Here is a 19,912-nt window from a genome sequence, read left to right as displayed (position 1 = left end):
GAAGGGTGGGTTGAGTGCCCGATCTGGTAATGTTGGTATACATTATATTATCTTAGCACAAGTACAGTGTTGTCACGTAATAAACACAATTTGAGGCATTTATTTTGGTAAGAAAATAACCCATACTCCACTATACCCTCAAAGAATGAGATTCAAAGATCACTGTTTTTCTTCTCTTCTTCTTTTGACTCAATGGTCCATTAGATTCCTCCGTATCTGGTGATGCATCTGTCACTTTCCAGAGCTCTACACTGCATTTTTTGCTTTATCACAGCTCTCTCCCAGGGGAATTTTGTATTTGTTCTCTCACAGCTGGGATCATCCCCGTTCCAAGTGAATCTTTCTCTGCGGAGTCCGCTGTGTGTGAATATCACTTCTGACACTACTGGTTTTGCACTATTTATGTTCCTATGTAAATGTAATTCGAGGCCTATGGTGTTATGGGGTGATTCTTCAGTACTGTTTGACTCTTCATTTCTCTACTATCATTTCATATAAAATCTGTATTTTGCAAAGACAATGCTTCTTTGAATCAATTATTTTATAAACTGATATAAAGTGGTGATTTTTTCATATTTCCTTTTCATTTTTCCCCTGCACCTATGGTGTCTCCTTTATTTTCTCTCTTTTATTTTTTAGTTGAGATGTAATAATTGCACATATTCATGGGATTCAGAGTAAGGTTGTCATAAATGCATACAATGTGTAAAAATCAAACCAGGATGATTAGTATATACATCACATCAAATATTTATCATTTCCTTGGACTGGGAATACTCAAAATCATCTCTTCTAGCTAATTGAAAACTCACTATTAGTTACTTTTAACTCTGGTTATCCTACAGGACTATAGCACACTGGCACTTATTGCTTCTGTCTAGCTGTAATTTTGTGTCATTAACAAACCGCTCTCTAACCTCCCCTCAACCCTATCCCTTCTAGCTTCTAATGACCAAAATTTTACTGTCTATATCCATGAGCTCAATCTTTTTTAAATTAATTTACAACATATGAGTGAAAAAGTAGTATTTATCTTTCTGTGTCTGGCTTATTCCACTTAACCCAACATCCTCCAGGCTTATCCATGTTGCCAATAATGACAGAATTTCATTCCGTTTTATGGGTGAATAGTGTTCCATTGTGAATATATACTACATTTTTTTCTCCATTCACGTATTGGTGGGTGTTGAGGTTGATTCTGTATCTTGGTTATTGTGAATATTGTTGTAATAAGCATGGAGATGAAGATATTATTTTTCATATGCTGATATATCTTTCTTTGGATAATTACTCAGCAGTGGTATTGCTGGATCGCATGGTAGATCTAATTTTAGTTTTTTAAGCAACCTCCATACTGGTTTCGTAATGGCTGTACTAATTTACATTCCCACCAACATTGTATAAGAGTTCCCTTTTCTCCACATCTCCACAAGCCTTTGTTATTTGTGTGTGTGTGTGTGTGTGTGTGTGTGTGTGTTTGATAATAGCCATTCTAACTGAGTGAGATTGTATCTCATTGTGGCTTTAATTTTAATTTACCTGATTAGTGATATTTAGCATTTTTTCATATGTTTGTTGGTTATTTGTATATCTTCTTTTGAGAGATATTTATACCAAATATTTGCCCATTTTTAACAGAATTATTGTTTTGCTGTGGAGTTGTTGGGTCCCTTATATATTGTGGATGTTAGTTCCACGGCAGTGAACAGTTTGCAGATATGTTCTCCCATCCTGCAGGTTTTCTCTTTATTTTGTGGATTGCTTCCTTTGCCGTGTGGAAGCTGCTTCACTTAATATAGTCTCTATTTCTATTTTGTTTGTGTTGCCTGTGTTTTTGAAGTCTCACCCATAAAATCTTTGTCCAGAAACAATGTCCTAACGTGTTTCCCCTGTTTACTTCTAGTGGTTTCATAGGTTCAGGGTTGAGTGGACTCCTGAGAATGCTGTCCAGCCTGGGATGTGGAGAGGCAGCGGCTGTGGGGCCCCGGGGCCGGATGCAGTAGTGCCGACCCCACTCCCAGATGGCACTGCACTGGGGGTGGAGGGGAACACTCTAGAACGATGCTGGCATCTCCCTGTCCAGGGCTCAGAGATTGTGAGGGCCAAGGGGCTTTCCTGCAGCCAACTTGTAGCTGTCTCTGGTGGGAGCATGGACTGCAGAGGACCTCTCACTTACCTTTGCCCACAATGGGAAGTCTTCTTCCTCTGAGTCAATCCCGCCCCGTTGTTTTGCTTCCGGTCCCGTCGTTTTGCTTCCGGCTCTCGGCCGCCACCTTGAGTCTCCAGGCCTCGGCGCTCTCTGGCGCCTCCTGGCTGAACGCCGCGGTGCTGTTCCTCAGATGCTCGGTTTGACCGGGATGAGGTCAGCATGAACTGATTTATATGAAGGTTGACAACAGGCAAAATTAAGCTCTGTGTTTTAGAGATGAACATGTAGGCAGCAAAAGTGTCTTTACAACAAGGAAGTGTTTGTAGTATTCACGGTTATGGTCACTTTTAGGGGCAAAGAAATATGAGATCAGAAAGACAATACACCAGAAAATGTGGGATATGCACATTATTTTCTTGTCTACAAAAGTTTTTATAATATTCATTGTGCTCTATTTGTATGCATTCTTCTGTATAGAAGTTATATTTCACAATAATTAGTTAATTACATGCTTTCTCATCAGGTTAAGAACCTCTATTTTTTCCCTATTTTGTAGCCTTCGGTTCAAGTCTTTTAAATTATTTCTAAATTTTGCATATAAAGACAGCATACTTTATCAGAATCACTGAAGCCTCAATGATCTGGAAAGAAAAAATATGTTCGTGCCTCTGTAGGTAAACAAGAAAGAAACTGGAGGTAGATGGAATGCAAAAATAGGACATGCATCTCAGACTGAATCCCAAGCAATCAGTGGAGAACAGCTATCAAAGGCAGAATACAAACTAATGAAAATTTATGCTCCTTTTCTATAATTATTTTTTAGCTTCTTTTCTCGTTGAGTAATAATGACATTATTTGTCTTCCTTTAATAGAGGTTTACTTTTGAACTCCAATTTTTTAATTATTTTAAATAAACAAAATCTTTCATTACATCAGTGATGTTTAGTTCAACTTTCCAAAAGGCAATTAATAATGTCAGAAGATACAATCAAATTAATGACAACAATTTATGTTTTCTAACCTTTACCTGAGAAGATCAAATTGAAATATTTTATAGACTTCATAATTCTACACAGTATTCTCTGTGTTCCACAAACCCTGACCCTTAGAAATACATTAATGTCTTTGAAACAGAAAGTATACCAAAGTTGATAATTCATATTCACATTATATATGCATACTTCTATACTAAATTGAAAATTGATATGCTCAAGATTTAAAAAAAGAAAGGAAGAAAGAAAAGACAGAAGGAAGAAAGAGGGAGGAGAAAGGAAAATGGAGAAAAAAGAAAACACAACTTAGCTAATTTAGAGTATTGTAAGGAAAACGTCCTCATGAAAATTATCATTTTTTGCATATATACCATGTGTGTAGACCCATAGCACATTCAGTGGTACTTTTACCTTGGAAAAAAATGGTTGGTACTAGAATTTGTCACTGTGCATGTCCCATTGAAATCTGTATCTAGGCAGAAAAATTCCATTGATCTGTCTTTGCAGAAGCCTGTGTTTTCCTCCTATGGTGCAGACATTCCACTCTCATGCCTTGACTTCACTATTCATTTTTCTGAGGCATCTGGTGTGGTAGCTACTTCCCATTCTTCTGTTACTCTATGCAGAAAATATTCCCAAGGAGTTGTTCACGCTTCTTTGGAATTGACCTCACCAAGCTCCCCTCCATCCACTGAAATCAGGCTCTTCTCCCCTCCAGGCCACTAAAATGGCACTTACTGTTGTTACCATTGCCTCTAACATTCCAAATCTAAAAATCAACATGCAGGCTCTGAGTGTTATTTTATTAACATAATTTGAAGTCGTTGATCACTTTCTCCTGAAAACTCCATCGTTACTTGATTTCTGGGCTCCATTCTCTCTTGACTGTATTCCTTGGTTTCCCCTTCCTCCTCTGCTATGCTGAGGCCTTCTCATCTTCCAAGCTTTTAATGCTGGAGTGCCCTGGGGCTGCATTCCTGTGGCTTCCCTCTTCTCTAGTTAGTGTCACTTGCTGTGCAATCACATTTGCATGTCTCTAATTCCATTGGTACTTTGGACTCATGTAGCTCTCCCTGAATTCATACCTATGTAGGTGTCTAATAATCACCTGAAAATTAACACATATAAAATAAGGTTCCTGGTTTTCCTCTAAACCTGCCACTTCAAAGTCTTCACCAAATCAGTAAATGGCAACTTTACTTCCAGTTTCCTAGTCCAGAAACTTTGATTTTGTGTTTATCACATACCTGACATCCAATCCATCATTAAACAATATGAATGTGATCTTTAGAACCCATCCAAATGCCTAACCTCAAATCCCCAGGCCCATGGGGACATCTTGGTCTAAGCCTAGTGTATTAATTTCCTGTGCTTCCATAACAAAGTACCACAAGCTGGGTACCCAAAACAACAAAAATCAATTGCCTCACACTTCAGGGGCTCTAAGTCCAACATCAAGGTGTTAGCAAGCGCCCCCCCCCACCGGAAGGCTGTAGGGGCTAATCCCCCCTGGCCTCTTCTTGGCTTCTGATGGTTTGGTGGCAATCTCTGCCATTCCTCAACTTGCAGCTTCACCACGCCAATCTCTGCCTTCATGAGTGTCTCTGACTGCATATTGCCATTGATATAGGAGTTAAGAAGAAATCAATTAGGCAGATAGTGAGGGTACAGGAGTCCGAGGTAAGGTTTTCCTTTTAATGAAAAGCAGCCCCCAAATCATTTTCTTTTCTAACAAAAAGCAACTTGTAAAATCAATCTACAGACATAGACAAGCAAGCTAGAAGCTTGCACGGGCAAATGCCAGCAGGAAAGGCTACCTGGGAGTAGGCATGTTCAAAATGGTGTCTCCATCTTCCCTTCTATTTGCCAAACCTCGTGTATAGTAAGAAGACAATTTGGTGCCAGGCAGGCAAAGACCCCATTTGCATAATAAGATTAGAGTGGGGTGACCAGCCTTCCCCATGTGCTGTGTAAACATCACACCTGGTCCAACCAATCTCTCACGAGAGAGAGAGAGCTTCTCTCCTTTCTCTTTCTTTTGCGGATTAAACTTCCGCTCCTAAACTCACTCTTAGTGTGTGTCTGTGTCCTTAATCTTCTTGGTGTGAGATGATGCCACTTCACCATGTTCTTTAAGGACAACAGCCAGATTGTATTATGGGTCCACCCAATACAGACTTGAGGAATTCATGCAGTCTCTCTTCTTTTCTTCATAAAGTTGATGTAAACATGTTATGCAGTTCTGCCTACGAAGCACAAAGCTATGGGCACCTGTGAAATGATGAGGGAGATGAATTCACCAATGCACCCACCCACATCCCTCTCACACTAGGTCCTATTGCCCTTGTAGGTGGAACTTGACCCTTGTTTTGCTTTAACTAAAATTCCTTGGTGTGTTTAAACCTTTTAACTTCTGCAAAAAACCAAGAACACATTCAATTGTGGATTATTAGACTAAAAGTAGCTTATTAATTCAATGGCTATGAGAATTTTGTTGCCTCATAAGAGTAATATATTGCCTAGCTAAAACATTATCAAAACAACATTCGAGACATAGAAGATATTGAACATAAACTGGGTTCTTGTCTTTCTTTCTTAGTGTACTGGTGATGAGAGGCACAGTTTGGGGAGTTGGATATTTAATTTTGCCACTGATTCATACAATGATAATACAACAATATGTGGATCCTCTTTGTTTCATCCTGACAGTAATGATTTTCTTATCTTACCCAACTGGATGAAGCATATTCTGTGGGAAACTTGTCAACCACAATGGTTGTATATATCAGAGAATGAGAAGTCCTACAGAGCATTTTATTTTAGTATAAAAATTCAACATTCTCTTGGCTTGCTTCTTGTCTGCTTCTCGAACTAGAGTGGAAGACCAGGATCCTTGTCTGTTTTATGGACATTAACAGTGCTTGGTACATAATAAATACAGAGTCAAGTTTGTTTAAAAATAATTGAATGAATGCGTAAAGGCTTTCACCTAAAAGCTAAATGGAACATTTCATCCTTGACAATGAGTACCCAAGAAACAAGCGAAGGAAGGAAAAAATATGGGAGTCTTTCTTTCCCAAGTAGTTTAAATGATCTTTAATCTATAACCGTTTTCCTTTTGAGTTGTTTACTGCTGTTAGGAGTTTATAGGAGACCCGTTTGTAAAAAGCTTTTCAACATGACCTGAGAGAGGACCTCCTTTTATATCAGAAATTAAAATAGATGGGAGAGTTGATGTATTAGCTTGGTGCAAAAGTTATTGCGGTTTTTGCCATTAAAAGTAATGCACCAAGCTAATAAACCAATAATAAAAAATATGATCAAATGGTTTCTTCAGGTTGGATGGTCTGAGAATCTCTCTCAGAAGTACCTGAGTGATGGAAGGCATGATCTACACAAGGAAAGCCAATGTCTCCGGCTGAGGGAGGAGCTGATGTGAACACATGTGGTGTATATGTGCATGATATTGTATACACACTGTAGGAACAAGCTTGCTTGTCTGGGAGTTCAGTGAGTGAAAAGGGAGGATGTTTTAAGATGAGTTCAGATTTTTAAATTTATTTTTATTGCTCTGGTTTTCCTAATCCAGGTCAAGAATGTTGATTTTTATTTTAAGCCTTTAGCACATTTTAAACAAGGTTTGACACCATTTTAAAATGATTTTTGGGGTTGAATGTGGTGGTTCATGCCTGTAATCCCAGCATTTAAGGAAGTAGAGGCGGGTGGATGACCTGAGCTCAGGAGTTTGAGACAAGCCTGGCCAGCATGGTGGAACCCCGTCTCTACCAAAAATACAAAATCTAGCGAGGCATGGTGGCATGTCCCAGCTGGTTGGGTGGCTGAGGCACAAGAATTGTTTGAACCCAAGAGGCAGAGGTTGCAGTGAACTGAGATTGTGCCACTGCACTCTAGCCTGGGCGACAGAGCAAGATCCTGACTCAAAAAAAAAAAAAAAAAAGTGTTCTGACTCTTTGCTTGAATAGAAGATTTTCAAGAGAGACATAAAGAAGAAAAGAGATAATTTCGAAGGCTGCTATATTAATTTAAGATAGATTATGAGGATTTGGAGCAGTGTGGAGTTCAAAAAATTAGACATATCTGGAAATGTTTTGTAGATGGATTGGACAAGAATCAATTAATTGAATATGAGGAAATGGAACGATGAATCAAAGATAACTCAAACATTTTGGGCTTAGGCAATTGGATTCCTAATGGTGACATTTATAGATCTCTGGGGGAGAATGAAGTGGTGTAGGATTCAGGGTGGATGAAAACGAAGACTTTGTTTTGAACTGCAAAGGTTGAGATTCTTATTGGATAAGGATAAGGAGAGGTCATCCTGGACTTCAGAGAGTCATTACGTATATGTGGCATTTAAAATTATTAAACTGGATAGATCAACTGCAGATAATGTGTGTGTCAGAGGAGAAAAGGACCCCAAACAGGTCCCTGGGAGAGCCACGCATTTAACTATTGCATGATCAGGCAGGACCTTTGACGGGCAATGGAGAAAGATAAAAAGAAAGTCAGTGAAAAGACAGCACTCGCCAAGCAGAGTGGTGACTCCTGTGGAATGTGCTTCCCTGATGTCCGCTGCAAAAGCAGACATGACTGTTTTATTTGAAGACATAGAGGAGGTGTCTGCAGACCCTGGCAGGTTTATTCTCTCTGGAACTGGAACAGTGAGAAGTGAGGCCAGCTTTGAGTGGCTTGAGGAGAGAATATGGCATAAGAAAAACAGACCTTAAAAATAAGGTTTTATTTTTTTGTTACATAGAAAGGTGGTCTCACTGTGTTGCCCAGGCTTGTCTCAAACTGTGGCCTCAAGAAAGTCTCCTACCTCAGCCTCCCAAAGTGCTGGGATTATGGGTTGTGAGTCACAGTGACTGGCCTAAACGTAACTTCTAGAATAAGTTTTGATGTGAAGGAGGACAAAAATGGAGCAGCCTCTGAAGAAGATACGGTGTCAAGGGTGGGGCTGCAGTAGGTAGCATTGCATTTCAGCAGCGAGGGGCTTGCCAGGCTACTACTACAGAGAAATATGGAGAGGGGAGGCAAGGAAAGTTCTCTGCAAGAGAAAATCTTTGATGATGGACAGTGGAATCTCAGTGAAATAAGGGGAAAGTTGAGGCTGGGAGACAGTGAGATCTTGAGAGGTTTGCAGAGGGATGGTAGAAGGCTCAAATGAGTGCAGGAATTTCACTGATGGGATATGGAGTGTGTCAGTAAGAAAGGAGGAGATTGCTGCAAGGGAGCAGAGTGCTTGGATGTGAGATATCTGAGTCTGCGAAGAGAGAGGAGGTGGCTGCCAAGGGTGGGACATTGGAACGCCGTTGAAGACAAGTGGAGGGATTCCCATTCGAGGGAGTTAGGCAGTCATAGCGTCCAATGGGTAAGACTAATGTGAGGTCTGATGCTCACAGACAAATGGAGGAAGTAGAGGCGGAATGGAGGTGGTGAGGAGGGTGCTGCAGTTTTGGACCGAGAAAGACAAGGAGATGCAAAAGAAAAAAATTGAGAGCCCAACCTCTGAAGGAACTCGTGTATTTGAAAGAACCAGATTCCTTAAGAAATACTTTTATCCAGTTGGACGTGGTGACTTATGCCTGTCATCCCACACTTTGGGAGGCCGAGGCGGGAGGATCACCCGAGGTCAGGAGTTCAAGACCAACCTGGCTAACATGGCAAAACCTGGTGATGCGCATCTGTAGTCCCAGCTACTCAGGAGGCTGAGGCAGGAGAATCACTTGAACACAGGAGGTGGAGGTTGCAGTGAGCTGAGATCATGCCACTGCACTCCAGCCTGCAGCCTGGGCGACAGAGTGAGACTCTGTCTCAAAAAAAAAAAAGAAAGAAAGAAAGAAAGAAAAGAAAAAGAAATACTTTTGTCTGTGTTCTATGCATCCACACACGCACGCACACAGCACGGCTGAATGAATCGTTGACCCATCATGCACCGGTCCCGTGGGTGAATAGTTGTGCACATTCCGCAGACACATGCCTAGTTTCCATTTCCACCTTTCTAGTCTAGGTATCTAGCAGCAGCTTTCTCTGTTTTTTAACTTTTATCTTAAGTTCAGGGGTACGTGCGCAGATATATATATATAGGTAAACCCATGTCATGGGGTTTTGTCATAAAGACTATTTCATCACCCAGATATTAAGCCTGGTACCCATTAGTTACTTCTTTCTGACCTCTCCCTCCTCCCACCCTCCAATCTCCAGTAGGCCCCTGTGTCTGTTTTTCCCCTTCCTGTGCCCATGTGTTCTCATCATTTAGCTCCCACTTATCCATGATGAGATGTGGTCGTTGGTTTTCTGTGCCTGCATCAGTTTGCTAAACCTACACTCCTTTATCTGCATTCTCTTCCTCTGCACTGTCCCCATCTGCTGACCGATGCTGCCACTCAGCCTCCTGAGCAGGCCTTGGTGTCCCAGATGACACTGTCCTAGGTCTGTGCATTGCCAGGACCCGTGGTCCAGCTGTGGCCGCTGCTGCTGCTGTTGCCATTGCTAATGGTCCCACTCTGCACTCACTGCTTGTAACAGAAGAATTCACGGGATGACAGTTGTCTTCCTGTTGGTTCACCAACCTCTTAGGTGCTAAATTACAGCTCTTCTCATAGTGTTTTATGCTTTGCTGTTTATCACCTCTTGTGATGCTGCTTCACTGAAAAAACCTAGTTGAATGCAGTATAAATTGCTCAGGAATATACCTTTCACCACAATATTAAAAAAATCAATGAAAACCCTTTCTGTTTCAATTTGTCCAATATTTTCTGGTATCTTATTCTCATGTTCCTGACACTTGAACCCCCTCTTCTTTAATGCTGTGCACACAGTACCTGGGATAGGAGGTAGGGAGCAGCCCTTGCCTCTGAGAGTAACGTATGGTTTGTGATAGGTGTGCTTTGATTTCACTGTGTGTTTTTGTCCTTCAGCACTGAGGTGGATATCAATCTGTGTTTTTGCTTTCGAGTGTATGTTAAAATATGTAGGACATAACCCTTTCTACAGGATCCTCCATTTTTACTGCACTTTCTCTCCTTAAAATGACTGGCATGTGCTTAAGGCATTCAGTGAGTCCATCTTATCTAACAGTCAATCCTTTCCAATAGTATCTCTTCCCAATGGCCATTCAGCTTGAATACTTGCAGAGACACAAGACTGAGAACTTTCTGAAGCCGGTGATACCATCTTCGAGATCGCTGCTGTGCAATTCTTCCTAATATGAAACTCAAATCATCTCTCAGTAGCTCTCACTTGCTTGTTCTTGTTCCAGCTGATTGAGTGATTCAGGGTAAATAGAATCCCTATCTAACAGACTAGTCCTTCAAGGATTTGATAACTGCTATCTTATCTTACAGAGTTAACTCTTCCTCAGTTACATCCTACAAATACACATACAAATGCTTTGGAGACTCCACTTTACCCTGCTCTTCTCTCTCTGTGCTACTTTTGCTGTTGTTGGTCTCCCCAGCAGGATGATCGTCATTGCAAACTGCAGACTCCTTGAAAGGGCCAACCACTGCACACATGAGGACTCGCAGTTTTCTCCCTGTAATTTCTAGACAAAACTCAAGCCCAAGAAATTGAGGAAATACAGCTATTTAAAATAGCTTGTAAGCAATAGATGTACTAATTCCTAGGAAAATTTAACATTCCTTTCAGACTCTAGAAAGCAAATATAAAATTTTAAAAAATTGTAACTCACATATCAAGACAGTTTTTAAGCTTCTGAACATTTTTGTGCTTTGGGGAATCTAGTTATGATATAACTGAAATCAATTCCCAACCAGGCTGGGCTCTAGTGCTGGTAGGGTTTTTGTTCTGCAGTGACTCTGGGGAATACCAATCCTTAAATGTGTTTCTAGGCATAGCCCTTGGGACAGAAGGGTCTTTAAATGGACAGCATGTGTGGTGGAACATGGAAACTCTTTGATGACAACTGTTCAGTTCAGTGGTTACACTTTTGTACATAATGCAAGATGGTCAGTTCATTAAAGAGTTGTGTGTGACAGACACACATTTTGAGAATAATAAAAAGCATATTAGAAAGCCATTTAAAGATATAAAGAGCAGATTTGTCCTATAACACAGGGATGACCCAGATGGATGACCAGGACCTGGAACAAATCTAGACTTTATCCTTTAGAACATAATTATCTTGTCACAGGAGGGAGAATTTTAAATGGCCAGATCTCAAGAGCACTCACTCACTCTCCCGAGGATAGCACTAAGGAGATGGCACTAAACCATTCATGAGAAATCCACCTCCGTAATCCAATCACCTCCCACCAGGCCCCACCTCAACACTGAGGACTGTAATTCAACATGAGATTTTGGGGGCACAAATATACAAACTACGTCAATAATACTTTGACCCTTTTAGGAGTAATTTTCATATTACTAAGTATACATCTGTATAGCACTCTGCAAACTTCAGACAATTGTGTTGGTTAAACCAAAGACTAGAATATAGAATAGTTTTTATAAAGGAAATAAACTTCTTCTGGAAGTAAATAGTGGCAAAATTCTATAGTTAGTACTTTTACAAAACAATATAACTACTATCAGGAAAGTTAGAAGGCCATTAGGAAAATGTTTATGTTTAATTATTATTAAATCTACAACAATTATTGAGTATAATTATTGCAGATCTCATATTGGCCAGTTCTGTGTTACATATTTTGTGGACACGTAGAAGGTTCATTCTACTGCCTAGGAAATCCTGTTAACAAAATCACATCTGGATTTCTGGCAAGAATACAGTATTATAATACATTGGCAATGATATGAATAGGCAAGTCACTGAAAAAGAATGGAGTAATTAACTTATTAATGCATGCCCAAGCTTACTAAAATTTACAGAATTGATAACTTACCAATAAATGTATCACTTCTGGACTATTAATTTTTTTTAACTATAGAAATGATGGTGTCCTTGCTGGAAAGCTGTTGAGAAACAGGCACTCTTCTACAATCTTAATGGAAGAATGAATTGATACTACATTTTAGAAAGCATTTTGGTAATGTCTCATAAAACCTTAAAAGTATCTGCTGTATAACCTGACATTTCTATTTCCAGGAATTTATCCTCTAGAAATATTTTCTTAAGTGCCTAAATAATGTATATCAAAATGCAGCACTGTTTAAATTAGTGACATGTTAGAAATAATTCAAATATTCATCAGAAAAATTTTAATAAAACGTAATAAATTTTAAGCATATTCTTACCAAAAAAACTACCATATTCTGCTTAAAAAGAATTATGGACAGCTATATTTCTTAACATGAAATCATGTGCAAGTAAAATAGCTAAAAGAAAATAACATTTTGCCCCACAGTGTATGAGATGTCTACTTTTTATTAAAAAATATAATATATACCTGTAAGTATACAAGAAAAAAATATATATTTAAAATGTTAGATATTAATTCTTTTTAGGGTGCTACAGCAATTTGGAAGATTTTGACTTTTACATAACCCATCTTTAAATTTTATAATGCTTGAATTTGGATAGTTTCATATGCTCCAATCAGGAAAAGTAGAATATTATAAAATAATAGACATTAGTAGAAAAGTAAATTCATATATCTTTTATTTCTATTCAAGGCGGTTATGGGACAATTTTCAAAAGCTCTCTGATGGTCCAGGTTATTTCCTTCCTTCTAATCTCACCTCTCTCTTCTCTTGTTGATGGATCTTGGCTTGTACTCAGATGTTGTGCACCACCCTTTGTGTACAAGGTCTGCCCTGCACAGTCTCTCACACTCATTTCCATGGGCGCCACATTTTCGTTAATATGTGGTATTGACAGAAGGACCTGAGATGGCGACACTCGCTGACATTAAAGACATTAGCATCCCACATTATTAACAAAAACACTACTTACTCTGACTCCTTCAGAGTAAACACCATTCAAGACAACAACCAAATCAAATTCGTAGAGCAGTATAAGCTCAGATCTCCCTCAAAACACTGTTGAGTTTCTCGGCTGTTAACAACTGGAACATCAACAAGTTGATTTTTGTTCATTTTTCCATAGCTCTGTTCCCTGCTTCACGCTGGCCTTCCACGGAATAGATGTCTGTGAGAATTTCCACTTCTAAATGTCAATGGAAGGAGGAGAAATACAGGAAGAAGCTGTTATTTTCCATTTCACAGTTTATTAAAATATGAGAATCAGAATTTCAGGTGTTACTTTTGCTGTTAAAACAGTTTTGTGCACAATCACTGACTACTTATATGTTTGGGAAATTAGCTTCAAATCCCCTAGCTGTCCCACGGCTTCCCCTAGTCATGCTTTTTGTACGCACTTGCATCTGGTCCTCTATTTTTGTTTTTGAAAGCGTATATTCATAATTTGATCACTCAAATATATCATCTTCTTCTACAGAGTTGCTAATTTTCTGACACGTCACTTTCCCGTTTCCACTTTATGTTGTGAAGGAGAATGTGTCTTATGCCATAGAGTGCTCCAACCAATAGATCCTTTTCAAATACCTCTGGAAAATCCACAAAGATAGATAGTATTATGGGCCACACAGTAAATTTCAACAGATTTAAAGGATTTAAGTCACACTAACGATGTTCTTTGAACATAGCAGAATTGAATCAGAAATATAGTGATTGTAAAATACTCAACAATCTCAAGTTAGACAATAAACTCATCAATAATACTAGAGTCAAAATGAAGTTTCAGATAAACTAAAATACATAGTTCTGTAAAAGTCACATCAAGAGCAGCCCACCTGTTAGGGATCCCCTCGGGGACTTTGGCAAATGCTGAGAGCAGTCATCACGTGGGAATTCATGAAAGAGTCAGGGAGACAATGAGTGTGCATGAGAGGTGCTTCTCCAACCTTCAGGAAAAGGACCCGTGTCTGCAGCTATGAAACAAAGAGGATGGAGCTTCTCCTGGAAGTGAACTGCCTCTGGACTGAGAGGTGTAAGCAGGCATGCAAATCCTGAGCATTTTTCTGTCCAGGATATTTAAAAAGACTTTCAGAAAGCATAAGCTCCTGTTGGTTAGCTCTAAGACCCAGTGGTGTCCTTGGAGGGCCTTGGAAGCCATGCTTATGGGCTGCTATAAGGTTTCGTTGCTATGCTGAGCTTCCCCTGCTGGGGCGGTCCACAGGCTCCCACTTACTCTCATCACTCATAGCTGAGTGTGTCCTCTGCGGGCTGGGAAGCCATGCCTAGGTGGTTGGAAGGTTCCTGATGAAGATGTGTTTGATGCTGTAACGTTTATACGCTGTTTCCTGTCCTGTGTCCTTATATAAAGCTACGTAAAACTGGTGCCAATTCAAAAAAATATATTAAAAATAAAAACCAGGAAGGGAACTGTGACACGTGCTACAACATGGGTGAAGCATGAGGACATTGTAAGAACACTTCCTGTGTAATTCTGTCCATGTAAGTTTCCTAGAGTTATCAAATCCATACAGACAGAAAGTAGAAGGGTGATTACCAGAGGCTGGGGCGGGGGTGGGATGTGGGGTTTCAGCTGGGGAAGATGAACAAGCCCTGGATGCGGACACTGGCGATGCCTGCACAGCAGTGAGAATTTACTTAAAGGCACTGAACTTTACACCGAAAAAATATTTAAATGGTAAAATTTGTTTAAAAAAAAAAAAGAAAGAAAAAAAAGACCTCAGTCTCATGGGGAGGAAGTGGTAAAGAAATGCAGAGACAATTTGACTGCAGATGGGTGGGGAAGGAATGCAAAGCATGACCCTGGAGTCCAGGCTGGGAAGAAGAGAGGACTCAGGGTCAGACTTAATAAACACACAGGATGAAGGGCTCTCAATCAAGTTCTTTCACAGAAGATAGTAAAATAACGCCAAAAGGTGAGTGAAGTTTTACGTTGATTCTAAAATGGAACGATCTCCTTGGGACCTTGGCATTAACCTTTCAAAGAAAAATACACTGTTACTGTTAGCAGACTTGCTTCCTCTCCATACTTATTTTCCACATAGCTTAAAGGCCTTTTTTTGGTGGCTGAGGAAATACATTTAAAGCATTTTTCTTTTTGTTTTTTGAAAAAAACTTGTTATGTGTTTATGGCTTAGACGTTCGATCTTTCATTCTTTTTATAAAATCTGTACCATGTCAAGCATCAAATCTAGCCATATCTAAATTTCCATTGTTCAAACTAGCTGTCTTTAATGTAAGAGCCGTACATGCTTTATTGCTCTGGTGAATTCAAAGAGAAATTCTTGAGGTTCGATTGGGCTTTTGACATTTTGTCATTATCAGTATATAATGACAGATACAACAGAGGGAAAAAATTTCTATCTCTGAAAAACACACTTTAAAGGTCTTTTCCTTGCCTTACTCCACTGTGATAGGCAATAAAAATGTTTTCCAGAATGCAATAAAAGTGTATATAAGATGTTCTAATTCTTAAAATAACTGTTTTACACTCCTCATTGAATGAGTCAGATAGAACGTGTTTTGTCCCAAGCAGGAAATTTGGCTCCAGCTTCCTCAATGATAAGGAAAGGCAGGTGCTCCCACGCCTGGCAGCCTGGAGGATGCCGGCCCCAGGTCAGTTGATTTAGAAGCTCAGCAAAGCCACCAGCGACCCAGGATGCCTCTGCTCTGGCACCCTCATCCTAAACCTCATCCAAAGTCTTCCCCCCCTTGAGTTTGTGGCATGGCTCACAGTAGCAATACCACGACAGCTTTCTTCTTTCTCTCCATCTAGAGAAAGAAAGTTGTTTCCAGAACTTCTCCCAGGAGAGCTGGTAGTAACTTCCTCAGAAGCTTCCAGCAAGCTCCACAGGGCATCATGCCCTCAGGTCAATCATGTGCTTGCCGAGGAGCTGAGAAAAGCCTGAAATCCATCATGCCCAACTCTGGAGATGAAGATGGGTTTGACTTACCGTAAGGTATATTCACCACTCTTCAAGACTCCAAGATGGAAATGTGAATAACTGTACAAAATTAAGGGATACTGTGTATACCTCACTCAGAAAGCCTTGTGCATCGTTCTATTAACATATAAAATGCTACAGAACCTTGAAAAACGCCAGTACAGCTGTTGTGTCAGGAGGCTTGGCTATATCCTATATGGTTTTGTTTTGTTTTGTTTTACTATTTTCGTATTATAGTGGTTAGTACAACAAAAGGCCAATAGACATCTAGGCTCTATATTGCTGATAGCGCTATTAAATGTTTTTATGATACTCAATACATGTCTTTATAGCTATAAACATTACCTGTGTTTTATTTTTCTATTGGTTATCTTTTACATATTTAGAATAGTCTAAGCAATTCCTGATTATTTTTTACCAATCTGATGACAAGTTAATTACCCTCTCTCTGTCTCCCCCCACCTGCCTTTCTGCTAACAGTCTGAGGTCATAGGTCAATAAAAAGTATTATCATTTAGCATTTATTTTATGTGAATGTTTTTACAATTTATTTCTTTTTTTGTCATAAGACAGAATAGCTCACTGCAGCCTCAACCTCCTGGTCTCAAGCAATCCTCCCACCTCAACCTCCTGAGTAGCTGAGACTACAGGCACAAGCCATCATACCCAGCTAATTAAAAAAAATAGTTTTTGTAGAGATAGAATCCTACTATGTTGCCTGAAATGGTCTCAAACTCCTAGTCCCAAGTGATCCTCCTGCCTCAGCCTCCTAAAGCATTGGGATTACAGGCATGAGCCGCTGTGCAAGGCCTGTTTTTATAATTTCAAATAAAAATATATTTTACCATAAATAAGCCTTACCCAAATTCTTCTCAAGATCTGTTGATCTAGCGAATAGAAAGGTGTCATAGTAAGATTCTATTTTGCTAGCTCTTGCTTCATGATCCATGAACAGCACATCTCTGATGTTTACAGGGTTATGTGTGAAATGGAACAGCTTCACACAGGCATGCCTTGTTCTACTTAGTGACGCAGGAGTACAGCATTCCAAAATATCTTATTCCAATTCTAAAAGCAAAACAAAGCAAGCTAAGGTACCACAGTCTACTTACAAAAGCACAATAGAAACAGATTTTTGGAACTACTTTCAGAATTTTCTTTCTGCCTTCTCTCTCTCTCTCTCTCTCTCTCTGCTTCTGTCTCTCATCTGCTATGTTACCAGCATGTTAGGAGACATTTCAGAGAAAGTGAATGCAGATATAAACATTTTAAGTATCTTACTCTCACACAGTGCATAGGAAATGCACGTGCGTCCCTACAGCTTACTACTGCATTGGATAGAGGAACACGTCTTACGTCTCTGCCATCCACTGTAGAATCCTTGGATCTCCTAGTGATAATTTTCTTAATAAATCAAGACACAAAACAATTAAACAACAACATGCAAACTATTTAAATCACATAGTTTATTTGTATGGTTATTGTGATGGCTAATACTGAGTGTCAATTTGATTGGACTGAAGGATACAAAGTACAGATCCTGCGTGTGTCTGTGAGGGTGTTGCCAAAGGAGATGAACAGTTGAGTCCGTGGGCTGGGAAAGGCAGATCTACCCTTAATCTGGTGGGCAAAATCTAAGCAGCTGCCAGCGAATATAAAGCAGGCAGAAAAACATGAAAAGGCAAGACTAGCCTAGCCTCCGAGCCTACATCTTTCTCCCATGCTGGATGCCTCCTGCCCTCAAACATCAGACCCCAAGTTCTTTAGTTTTGGGACTCGGACTGGCTCTCCTTGCTCCTCAGCTGGCAGATGGCCTATTGTGCAACCTTTTGATGCTGTAAGTTAATACATAATAAACTCCTGTGTGTGTGTGTGTGTGTGAGTGTGTGTATGAACTAGATAGGTATCTCTTATTAGTTCTGTCCCTCTAGATAACCCTGACTAATACAGTTTAATTTTTACTTTTAGAAAAGAATCTATTATCTATCTATCTATGAAAAATGCCAGAAAATGTTTTCTGCTTTTTAGTAAAACTTGGACATCCTAATCAAATTTCCAAGACATCTTTATAAACAGCTTACCAAACGTAAGATCAAGGCTCTAGCATCCTCCAGATTTGGTCACAAGCAAATTTTTGATAATTGAAGATGGAAATGAGCAAATTAAAAATAAACTTTCTGGAAGTGTTCTGTTGAAAAGCACCTGCAATAATCTGAATGTTGCCTCAAGTTCTACAGTGAGCCCTTAGCTGTGCTGACCATGAACACTGGGTTTGGGTCAATGAGGATGGAGGCAGCTGGAATGGGGAAGGGCTGCCTGCTGGCCACAGGGACACAGATGAGGGGCTGTGGAGCCACCAGAGGTCCTTCTATGCTGGGAGAGTCTTTTTCTGTGAGCTCCTTGCCAACCCAAGTGTGAAGGGAGAGTGCTAACCTCCAATGGCAGTAAAGTAGAAATACAAATGAAACCATCAAAGAGAATGCTGAATTCATGAGCACATTACTACATCTCGGGAACGGAAATAGAATCTTTAGGAAAAAGTTGTGTAGTTCCCAGAGGAATGCCAATAGAGAACAATATAATGGCAAAAGCAATTAGATTTTATTTTTATGCAAAGAACCAAATAAACATATGAGCTAATCAAAATGAACACACTTTACATGGTACCTTCAAAAGTACATATACATGTGTATGTACTTATATATATGTACATATATACATATTTATGTTCATATATACACACAAATATTTTCTATGTATATGTGAATTTTATGTGAAAAGAATAAGCTTAGTTGGTAAATTTTTAAAGGAGCAAATTTGGGGAAAATGCTACATTTTGATAATTCATCATGTTCTTGCATAACTGAATCAGAAACAGATGTTAGTAGTTTTAATTGCCATTACAATAACTTCATATACCTGTATTAGCCTCTTAACGTGTGATTCAAATTCATTGTAAAGTAGGGATTAGTATAGGTTTCTCTTCTGCAGGTTCACCATGAGAATCAAACATGATAATATATATTCAAGGGATTAGAAAAGTTGTGTGCAATTATAGATAATCACTGAAATCATCAATGACCTTACATTAAGTTATTGTTCTGAAATTGGCCCATTTTTTGCCACCATTACTTTTAATGACAGTACTTGCCTCTATGAGTACCATACAACTTTGCAAGGAAGATCTCTGCTCCTCCCACAGGCTGCAGTGATGAATTATGTGACTTGATGCACGGCCTGTTTCAATGACTGTCTCAGCATTCCTCAATCCATGTAATAAAATAATGTGTTTCCCTGGAGTTGTCAAAGGTGATGCAATTTCACTGATGTTGCTAAGCTAAGAAGTGGGATTTGATGATGCCATTGGCCTTTTTTCCACTGTGTTAAGAAAACCATGATAAATTTTAGCTTATCAGGTGCAAGCAAGGCTGCTAGATCCACAGGGCCCTCTGAGTCTGGGGTCTCTGGAGCCTAACCTGCTCTTTTTCTCATTGGTTAGTAAATCTAAGATTTCCTCCACTCTGATTTTATGTGTATTACTTTCCCAAAGCTGCTATAATAAAATAGCAAAAACTAGGTGAGTCGAAAACAACAAATGTTTGTTCTGTCACAGTCCTGGAGGCTAGAAGCCCCTAATCAAAGTGTGGGCAGGTACATTAGCCTGCTCTCACATTGCTATAAAGAACTACATGAGACTGAGTAATTTATATAGAAAAAAGGTTTAAATTGGCTCATGGTTCCACAGGCTGTATAGGAGCATGGTTGGGGAGACTTCAGGAAACTTACAATCATGCTGGAAGGTGAAGAGGGAGCAGGCACATGTTCCAGGACCAGAGCAGGAGGTAGAGAGTGAGTGGGGACATGCCACACACTTTTAAACCACCAGATCT

General features: G+C 39.6%; 1 long non-coding RNA gene across 1 annotated transcript; it reads right to left on the bottom strand.

Annotated features, from left to right (window-relative positions):
* Positions 1–12,762: 12,762 nt before the first annotated feature.
* LOC103886580 lies at positions 12,763–17,557 on the bottom strand. Its single transcript, XR_002523676.2, has 3 exons — positions 16,884–17,557; positions 13,461–13,649; positions 12,763–13,249 (listed from the first exon to the last, which is right to left on the bottom strand). It is a non-coding gene; the product is annotated as an uncharacterized LOC103886580 (long non-coding RNA).
* Positions 17,558–19,912: the final 2,355 nt, after the last annotated feature.

This window comes from Papio anubis, chromosome 8, assembly GCF_008728515.1.
Source record: "Papio anubis isolate 15944 chromosome 8, Panubis1.0, whole genome shotgun sequence".
NCBI lineage: Eukaryota > Metazoa > Chordata > Mammalia > Primates > Cercopithecidae > Papio > Papio anubis.
This window is presented reverse-complemented; position numbering and strand designations above follow the sequence as displayed.